This window comes from Macrosteles quadrilineatus, unplaced genomic scaffold (genome assembly GCF_028750875.1).
Source record: "Macrosteles quadrilineatus isolate MER2022 unplaced genomic scaffold, UCM_ALF_1.0 Scaffold_2__2_contigs__length_208266976, whole genome shotgun sequence".
Lineage (NCBI taxonomy): Eukaryota > Metazoa > Arthropoda > Insecta > Hemiptera > Cicadellidae > Macrosteles > Macrosteles quadrilineatus.
Genome location: NW_026542595.1, coordinates 159,622,377 through 159,631,405, shown reverse-complemented (window position 1 = coordinate 159,631,405; position 9,029 = coordinate 159,622,377).

The following is a 9,029-nucleotide window of genomic DNA, read 5'->3' as shown; positions in this document are numbered from 1 at the left end:
GGTGGTTCTCTTCTTTACCTTTTGTTCCAATTGTTTAGGAATTTTTTTAAATATTAAGTTCCCCATTCTGTAAGCCGTAATCAGTCCTTAATATCTGAGAAGAACCATGATATTTTATAGTGTCTTATAATAATTCACTTCCCCATAACTTTAATTTCTCTTTTGGTTCTGCATTAGATCCTAGCATAGACCATGTTATATACAGCCGGATGTGCAACTGACTCAGGTATACAAATGTTTGGGCACTTCTAGAAGTGCTAGGGCGTTGAAATTTGGTCTTGGGCCCAAACCCGCAGGAAAATGATGAAAAGTGACATTTTAAAATTATAACCCCCCCAAAATCTTGAATATCTCCCCATGTTATTCTTATGGGGAATAGCATTGAAAGGGGTTGACTTTGGTGGTCTCATTTGAACCATTTAGAAACGTGCTAGGGACTTGACATTTTGTAGTATGGGATCTTAAACTAATGATGAAATTTTCAAAAGCCCTATTTTCAAATTTTAACCCCCCCCCCAAAAAAATCCAAAATGGCAGACATATAAAAACGAAAAAACACGATTTTTTAAACTGCTATAACTTGATTTAGCCTGTAAAACCAGGCTAAGTTTTAGATTAATTGGATTGAAAGGGTAAACTTACATTTTCTTCTTCATTAAATTTTTCAATATATATAAGAAACTATGGGAGAAGTCTTAAAAGGTGTAATGTCCAAGACATTCCCCCCAAAAAACCTATAAGAACAGTGATGGTTCTTAGGGGAGAGGGGCTACAGGGGCTAAGGCCTCCTCCCTCATTGGACCCAGGACAAATAAATTTAAACATACATTTTGTCATAAAAACGTTACAGAAGTTTTTGGATACAGTTTTAAACATTATCAATGCCTGTAGAAAGTCACTAAACTGCTTTAAAAATACAAAATTTTTCACTCCAGGTGCTCCTAGTCGTGTTAGTGAGAGGTTTCTGCTGTACTCATTTGAGTTAATGTGGCAGTTTAAAATGTCTGTGTTAATTGAAAATGCCGCGAACTGTGAAGTGCGTGCAGTTATAAGGTACAAAAATCACCGAATGGCTGCAGCACTTGCAGCTTACGATAATGAAGGTGACTCACTACTCGATCGCATCGTTACTGGGGACAAAACATGTGGACTGCGAGACGAAACTGCAGTCAATGCGCGCAGTGGGGGCACACAAATTCCCCCAACCTAGGAAGTGCATGCAAACGATGTCAGCAAGGAAGGTGATGGCAACTGTTTTTTGGGATAGGGAAGGTGTAAATTTTGTGGACTTCCTGGAAAGAGGCACTACAATAAACTCTCAAAGGTATTGCCAACCTCTGCAAAACCTTAAAAGAGCGATACAAAACAAGCGCCGGGGAAAGTTAAGCTCAAAGATCCTGTTGATTCACGACAACACCCGGCAATGTCACTCACAAAGTTCTTGAATCTTTTAAGTGGGAGTTGTTTCCTCATCTGCCGTATATTCCCGACCTGGCACCAAGCAACTTTCACTTATTCCCAGCAATGAAGAAGTGGCTGGCTATGCAGCGTTTTGATAACGATGCACAGCTGCAATAAGAGGTAACCAAGTGGTTGAAGACGCAGGCGGCCGAATTCTACGACAAAGGAATTAAAAAGTGCCTTAATTTCAAAGGTGATTATGTTGAAAAGTAGTATTTAAGTGTGGCTTTCATTTGTGTGTAGTAAAATATTTTATCAAGACTTTGTTTATCCTTCATTCCAAAACGTAATCTACTTTCTGGATAGCCCTTGTACTTAACAATAGTTATTTGCGTAACTAGTGTGCAAAGTAGTACTTTGCGCTCGTGTTCCACATTATATTTTTCCTACAGTTACTATGAAGAATATAAATTTAATTAGTCTTTCAAACACTGAACAACACTTTTAAGTTAGGTTAAATCTAAGCGTTGAACGACAATAGAATGTTAACGTTAACACGCAACAGGTTTGTTAAGTAAGTCAAAGGTTGGGAAATACTGCACCAGCTGATCGTAGTTGTAGTATCATTAAATGTTGCCAATGTTTTCAAGCATACATATTACATGCCTAATACAAGCATACTATAGTTCGGCCGCTTAGAAAACGACCTGCACGCTAATGCTAAACCAATGCTGGAGGAGGTCGCTTTCTAAGCGGCCGAACTATAGTTTGTGTTGTTTAGTTGAAATACTGGAGTGCAGCAAAGTGAAATGAGTGCAGCAAAGTAAGTTAATGCAGGAATTAGTTATTTTGCGTCCTATAATCAGTGCAAGAAAGCCCACTTTGTCAGGTAATGTAGGGGGAAAATGTCTGACAGAATGTGTTAAAAACACCTAACAAAATCATAAATTAACTATATGTGATGTGGAAAGCGAAAAGGGGCCTCTTGTCGGTGTTGCAAAATTTTTAGTGCAGCCGATATAAGTAATTAAGGTCAAAAATATCGAAATTAGTTTTTTTATCGATTTTTATACCTCATTTAAGAGTACTTGGAGGCTAGCGGCCATCTTGAATAATTTCAAACAGCTGCTGTAATTTCAAAGAGTTATTTATTGTCCAAAAATATTTTTTCAAACATCAAAGTGATCTTATGATCACTTTGAGATTAGAAAGTATGATTGATGAAAGTATGAAGTATGATCATACTGTGAGATTAGAAATGTTCTTTGTAGTTTTGAATTGTTCTCCAAGGGAGTCCATGGAAGCTATCGGCCATCTTGGATTTGCCCGCCATGAGAGCAATGTTAATTTCCTTAATTTCAAACAGCCGCTGAAGAGTTATTTACCATCTCAAAATATTTTTACAAACATCAGAGTGATTGTAATTTAAATATCTAATATACTGTGAGATAAGAAATTGTCTTTGTAGTTTTTTAATTGTTTAACGAGTTACAATGTCTAGGCTCCAAGGACTCTTAACATAGAACAGGGCAGTATCGGTTAAAATATCAAATTGTAGATGTAAAAGTTGTTGAAAATTGTAACAGTTGATAAAACAATAACAAATATTTGAAATTGTTGACAGTGGAAAATTTTCGGTTGTAAACAATGTTACTTTCGGTAGTAAACAATTGACAGCTGTTGAAAATTTTGCAGGTTGTAAACACATAACGAAAAAAGCTCAACTCATAGTAGTGTAGTGAAAAAACATTTAAATGAATACTATACTGTGAGTTAAGACAAAATTTGGCATTGCCTCCAAATAGGACATTAACAGCTTTCTTTTGATACCAAAATTGTTTCTTAAATAAGAAAAAAACTGTTTTTTGCGTATTTGAACTTTCAAAATAGTTTTTCTCTAAATGACCCTTTTCCATAACAAAATTTAAAAGTCCTATAACTTTAACAACTACAACAAATCGTAGATGCATGGGACTTGCACCAAGTGATTCGGAATTTAATAAGGAATTCAAATATATTATAAAACTCAAAATCAAAAATTCCTGACAAGAGGTACCTATTCAATTTTCACATCACATATTATCAATTAATTGAGATGGACACCACCTATAAGGGTATTTTAACCCATATTTTAAGTATGAGTAAAAGATGACAATACAACGGAGTGTAGCTTTAAATGAATTACCTAATGAAAATAATTTATCCATCCAGTAATCAAGACCAAGCTATTCTTAACACTAAAAGGAAGTTGTTACTGATTTCCGGATGGGTTCATGACAAACCCGAACAATCAATCCCATGACTAAGCTTTGTTTCCCGAAAGTCCCTTATACTTCAAATAACTTCCACACTAAGATAAAGCGAACAAATTCATGTTAAAAGTACATTTTTCAAAAAAGTTAGTATTTTGTCATCTCTGTATTTTATTTAGTGTGTACCATTGTCTGTAACTATTCAATTGTAACTGACAGTTATTGACAACTAAACAATTGTCTGTAAGTTCTTGATAGGCAATGGTCAAAACCCTGTTCTTATTACTAGTAGGCTGGGTCGGTCAGACAGATATCGACCTTCGTGAGCATTTGTCGCGCAAGTAAGAGGAGGTTGCTTTCTAAGCGGCCGACCTATAATCTCAACTTTTTGTTGGGCACATCAATTGGTATACAAATGGCCAATGTGTTCACAGTTGTCTTAGCTTGAGATCATTCCTGCGACCTTAGGATTGAATGACAAGCACCATTATCACGTGACAACCTAGTCCATTTACAGTATACTGTATGTATGTTGTTTGTACACATTTTAGCAAATTTCCCTATAGGGAAGTAGCTATTACCGTAGGTCTCATGGTAAGACCTAGGCCCGGGACCGATTTACATTTTCATTTTTATGTCCCCAGAGGCCAAAAACACCATTCGTTCAAATTTTTATATTTCTATATATAGAGATATATGTGTGTCCATCCGCACGATAACTTGAGCAATTTTTGTCCGATTTTGATAAAATTTAGTTTGAAGGTGTAAGGCGGGATAAACTTGAATGAGTTCGCGAACCAGCATGATCGGACCATGGGAACGGGGGTTTTAGGGGTAAAAATAGGTTTTTCCCATTTTTGACCATTAAAAGACAAAATTTCACAATTTCTTTCTAAGCCATTTTGTAGAGCTTAAAAAAACAAATAACTTAGTATATTGAAGCGTTATTATGCGCCTAATTGTTACGGATAAAATTCAAAAAAATTTTAATTTTAAAATTCCCATGTTATTCTTATGGAGAATAAGTCAACCGTTGTAGTTTGCTTGTTTATAAACATATTTTGATAAAATTTGGAAAATACATTAATTTGTTACTAAACTACAGTACCTTTTAACATTTTACATTTAAAAAAAACTTTTTAACCCTCCCTGTTGCAGCAAACCTAAGTACTTGTTAAACTAATTCTGTTTAAATAGGGAACAAATGTGATATTTTTAAGGATTTAGTGTAAATCCAATCAGGCAAATGGAAATTCGCTAAGTCTGCAGGTTTGCTGGCGGGGGTATTTTTTTATGCACATTGATTTTCAAGAATGATTGAACAGCAGTGTGTAATTTTTCCAGTGTGGGGACGCTCACCATCGTCTTAGAACTGATTTATATATAGGATTTGTGGTAAAAGCAGAGTGGGAGCCAGCCGTTCCGACACTTTTCAATCCCACAAGGCCACAAGTACTACACCCCTTATGTACACTAGAAGTTAATTAGTTAATGTGTACTTTGTACATATTCTGAATTCTGAATATAATTAATAATACCCACGCGAAGCATACCTGCTGACTAAGCGAATTTCCATTTCTCTGAATGATTTTCAATTAAATCTATTGAACAAGGAAACTGAAACTAATAAAGTGTGTTTTCGTAAATATTAATAGCTTAGTATAAAATAAATACATTTTGCCAAGTTTGGTCAAAGTATATATCCATAAACAAGTGAACTACAACATTTTCAATATTCTCCATAAGAATAACATGGAAATTTTAAATATACAATTTTTTGAATTTTTTCCGTTACCAATAACGGTACAAAAACACTTTGATATACTAAATTATTTGTTTTTAAGCTCTTTAATAAGGTCTAGAGATAAATTGGGAAATTGTGTGTTTTGAGGGTCAAAAATGAGAAAAACCATAAAATCCCCCGTAAAACCCCGTTCTCATGGTCTGATCATGCTGGTTCACAATGAACTCATTCAAGTTTATCCCGCCTTACACCTTTAAACCAAATTTCATCAAAATCAGACAAAAATTACTCATATCGCGTTCACGGACACACATAGATGTATATACATATATACAAATTTGAGCGAATGGTGTTTTTGGCCTCTGGGGACACATCAAAAGAAAAAGTAAATCGTTCCCGGGCCTAGGTCTTACTGTGCCACCTACGGTAATAGCTACTTCCTTAGGGAAATTCGCTAAAATTAGCTAAAAATGACTCAGGCGATGAAGTTTCTATCTTATCTATGACTTTCTGATCAGTACATGTGAGTTGATGCTAAGGAACATTTTATGTTTTCCTTCTCCTGTCTATTTTGACAAACAGCAGCTTGGACTGGATTGGCCGCCACTAGTTCTGTGACATCAAATAGCACATCTCAAAATCTTAAAAAAAATATGTAAGTACAACAAAAGCATTTTTTATTGTAGTTTTACAGACTTCCCATATAGAGATTAAATTACCGTAGGTCTCATGGTAGGCCTAGACCCGGGACGGATTTACTTTTTTGTTTCAAAGTCCCCTGAGGCCATTAAACCAGTTCAAATCCGATCGGACTACGTAAACAGGGTTAAAAATGGTTTTTCTCTTTTTTTACTCCAAATCTGAACACTTGCAAGTGTTATTTATTATTTATAAATTGCAAGCAATTTATTCCTAAACTATTTTATAGAGCTTGAAAAACAACTTATTGTGTTGTTGGTTGTGTGTTGTTGTTTGTATATTACTTACTTACATATTAACATACAAGTCTTTGTTTAAAATAATTTGTTTAACAGGTGTTGTTAATATTGATATTGAATTGTAAATAAAATGTTACGGAAGAGTGCTGAAAGTAAACAGGATTTTGAACTCTTCTTATTAAATTATAGAAACTCACCTGTTGCAAACCTAGACTATTCACCTTCTCAGCTTTTAAACAGCAGACACATAAGATCAAAACTACCTATACCAAACAGTTATTTACAGCCTAAAACAGTTTCTTTTGAGGTACATGAAAACATAAATGAAAGCAAAAAGTATCAAGAACAAAATGTATAACAGATCAGCCTTGAAGAAAGAAGATGAATTCCAAGTGGGAGAAGAGGTTTTTTAGTACAGGATATTAAAACCAAATTTTGGAATCCTGGTGTGGTTATTAAGAAATTACCGGAACCTCGTCCTTATTTGGTAAAGTTAGAAAGTAATATTGTTTTAAGAAGAAACACACACCATATAAGAAAAATTAAATCTATGTTAAAAAAGAAGTACAGTCAAGACGGCTAAAAAAGGGAGATGTTTGTATATTACTTACTTACATATTAACATACAAGTCTTTGTTTAAAATAATTTGTTTAACAGATGCTGTTAATAATAATTAAGCAATGATATTGAATTGTAAACAGTTTTGGAATAAAGAGAAACAACTTGAATGTCAAAAAAATACTTTTTACTTTTTATAAAATTAAACAATTGTGAATTAGGCCTAGTAGATAATTAGCTTTGTTGTTTGTTTGCAATAATGGTTAGGGAGAAAATTATTTTAAAAACCAGTAAATTTGAAATGTTCACATGTTATTTTTATGGAGAATAATTTAACTGTAGTAGTTTGCTTGTTTGGGGTTCTATTTTGATCTAATTTGTGTACTTAATACTAAGCTAATTACCATTTCTTAAAAAAAAACCATTTAATTATATAAAAAACCTTCCCTGTAGCAGCAAACCTAAGTACACGCAAATTAAAATTAATGTTTTTATATAGTAGAAAATTAATCTGTCAATTTTAAGGGAATATTAATGTCAAAATTCAACATGTAAATGGAAATTTGCTTAGTCTGCAGGTCAGGCGGTGGTGGTAATTTAGCAATTATTATTTTATTTTTCACACAAATGTTCAAATATGTATAGCAAATCTAATTACTTACTTTTCAATGAAATGGCGAACATACAAAGTAGGTATTTTAAGCCAAGGAATGGAGATGAGTGTGAGTGGTGCGATCTTGTAGTCTTATATTGTTAGTGACTAAGGCCGACATATTCCTTAGACACAGATGTTAATTAATAGCCCATACAATGGTAACTAAGGGAGCTACAGTTTATAGTGGAATCCAATCCACATTTTTGCCTTGGTATTAACGAATTGGTCTAATTAATAGGATAGTACTGCGGATAGTTGTAGTACTCACTAGTGTGGACTTTAATCCACACCAGGTCATCCACAGTGCATGCCTATAAATATCCACTATTCGTGACCTCCTAGTAGCTGGATTAATCTAAAGGCTCACCTCCATCTACAAAATTGGGAACATGTTTACTCTTCACCGAATCTTGAAACCTCCTACAACAAATTTCATAATATTCTTCAAACAGCACTGGATTATACATGCCCATGAAAGAAAACTAAAATTAGTACAAACAAAAAACATATGAAGTACTACGATCCTGAAGCAAAATACCTTAAAGAGAACTTTTTGAAAGCTCTGCAAAAGTTTGAGTTAACGAACAGAAATGAAGACAAATTAGAAATGATTAATAGAAAAAGGATATACGACATGAAACTAAGAAACCTAAAAATGTCCTCAACAGCTAGCTTCATAGAACAAGCTGACAACAAACCAAAAGCACTATGGCAAGTTATAAACAAGGAAAGGAAAGGAAAATGTGAAGAGAAAACCCTTACAGAATTAGAAATAAATGGCAAACTCACAAACGACACAAAAGAAGTGGCCGAACACTTCAACATATTCTTCTCAAATATAGCAGAAAATACCCTTGACCAAAACAGAGCAATCGTTATAGACCCTGAAACAGTGCTGAATGGAGAGGAACCAGTCTGCCCAATACACCTTACCCTAACTTCAACATCCTATAAAGAAGTTAAAACGATAATAAACTCCCTAAAAGCCAAAACATCAAGTGGAATAGATGAGTTTTCCTCTAAGATGATAAAGCACTGCTCTCAAGAACTCATCTCTCCTCTGGTTTATCTTATAAATAAATCATTTAAAGAAGGCAAATTCCCATCCGCCATAAAAGTCAGTAAAATATACCCCAAACATAAAAAAGGACCAACTGAAAATGCTCAAAACTACAGGCCCATCTCTCTCATCTCCAGTTTCTCTAAAATCATAGAAAAAATTGCTCTGGCTAGATTAATGGCACATCTTAATCATAACAAACTCTTAACTGACAGCCAACATGGTTTTCGGAAGAATAAATCTACATCCTCAGCTATAACAGCACTAATTGAGTACTGTACGTCCTCCTAGACCAGATAGAAAACGAACAATACATTTCCGCCATCTTCCTTGATTATAGTAAGGCTTTTGACTGCCTGGGCCACGACCTGATATGCAAGAAACTCGAAAGACTCGGTATAAGAAACTCTGCGCTAGAAT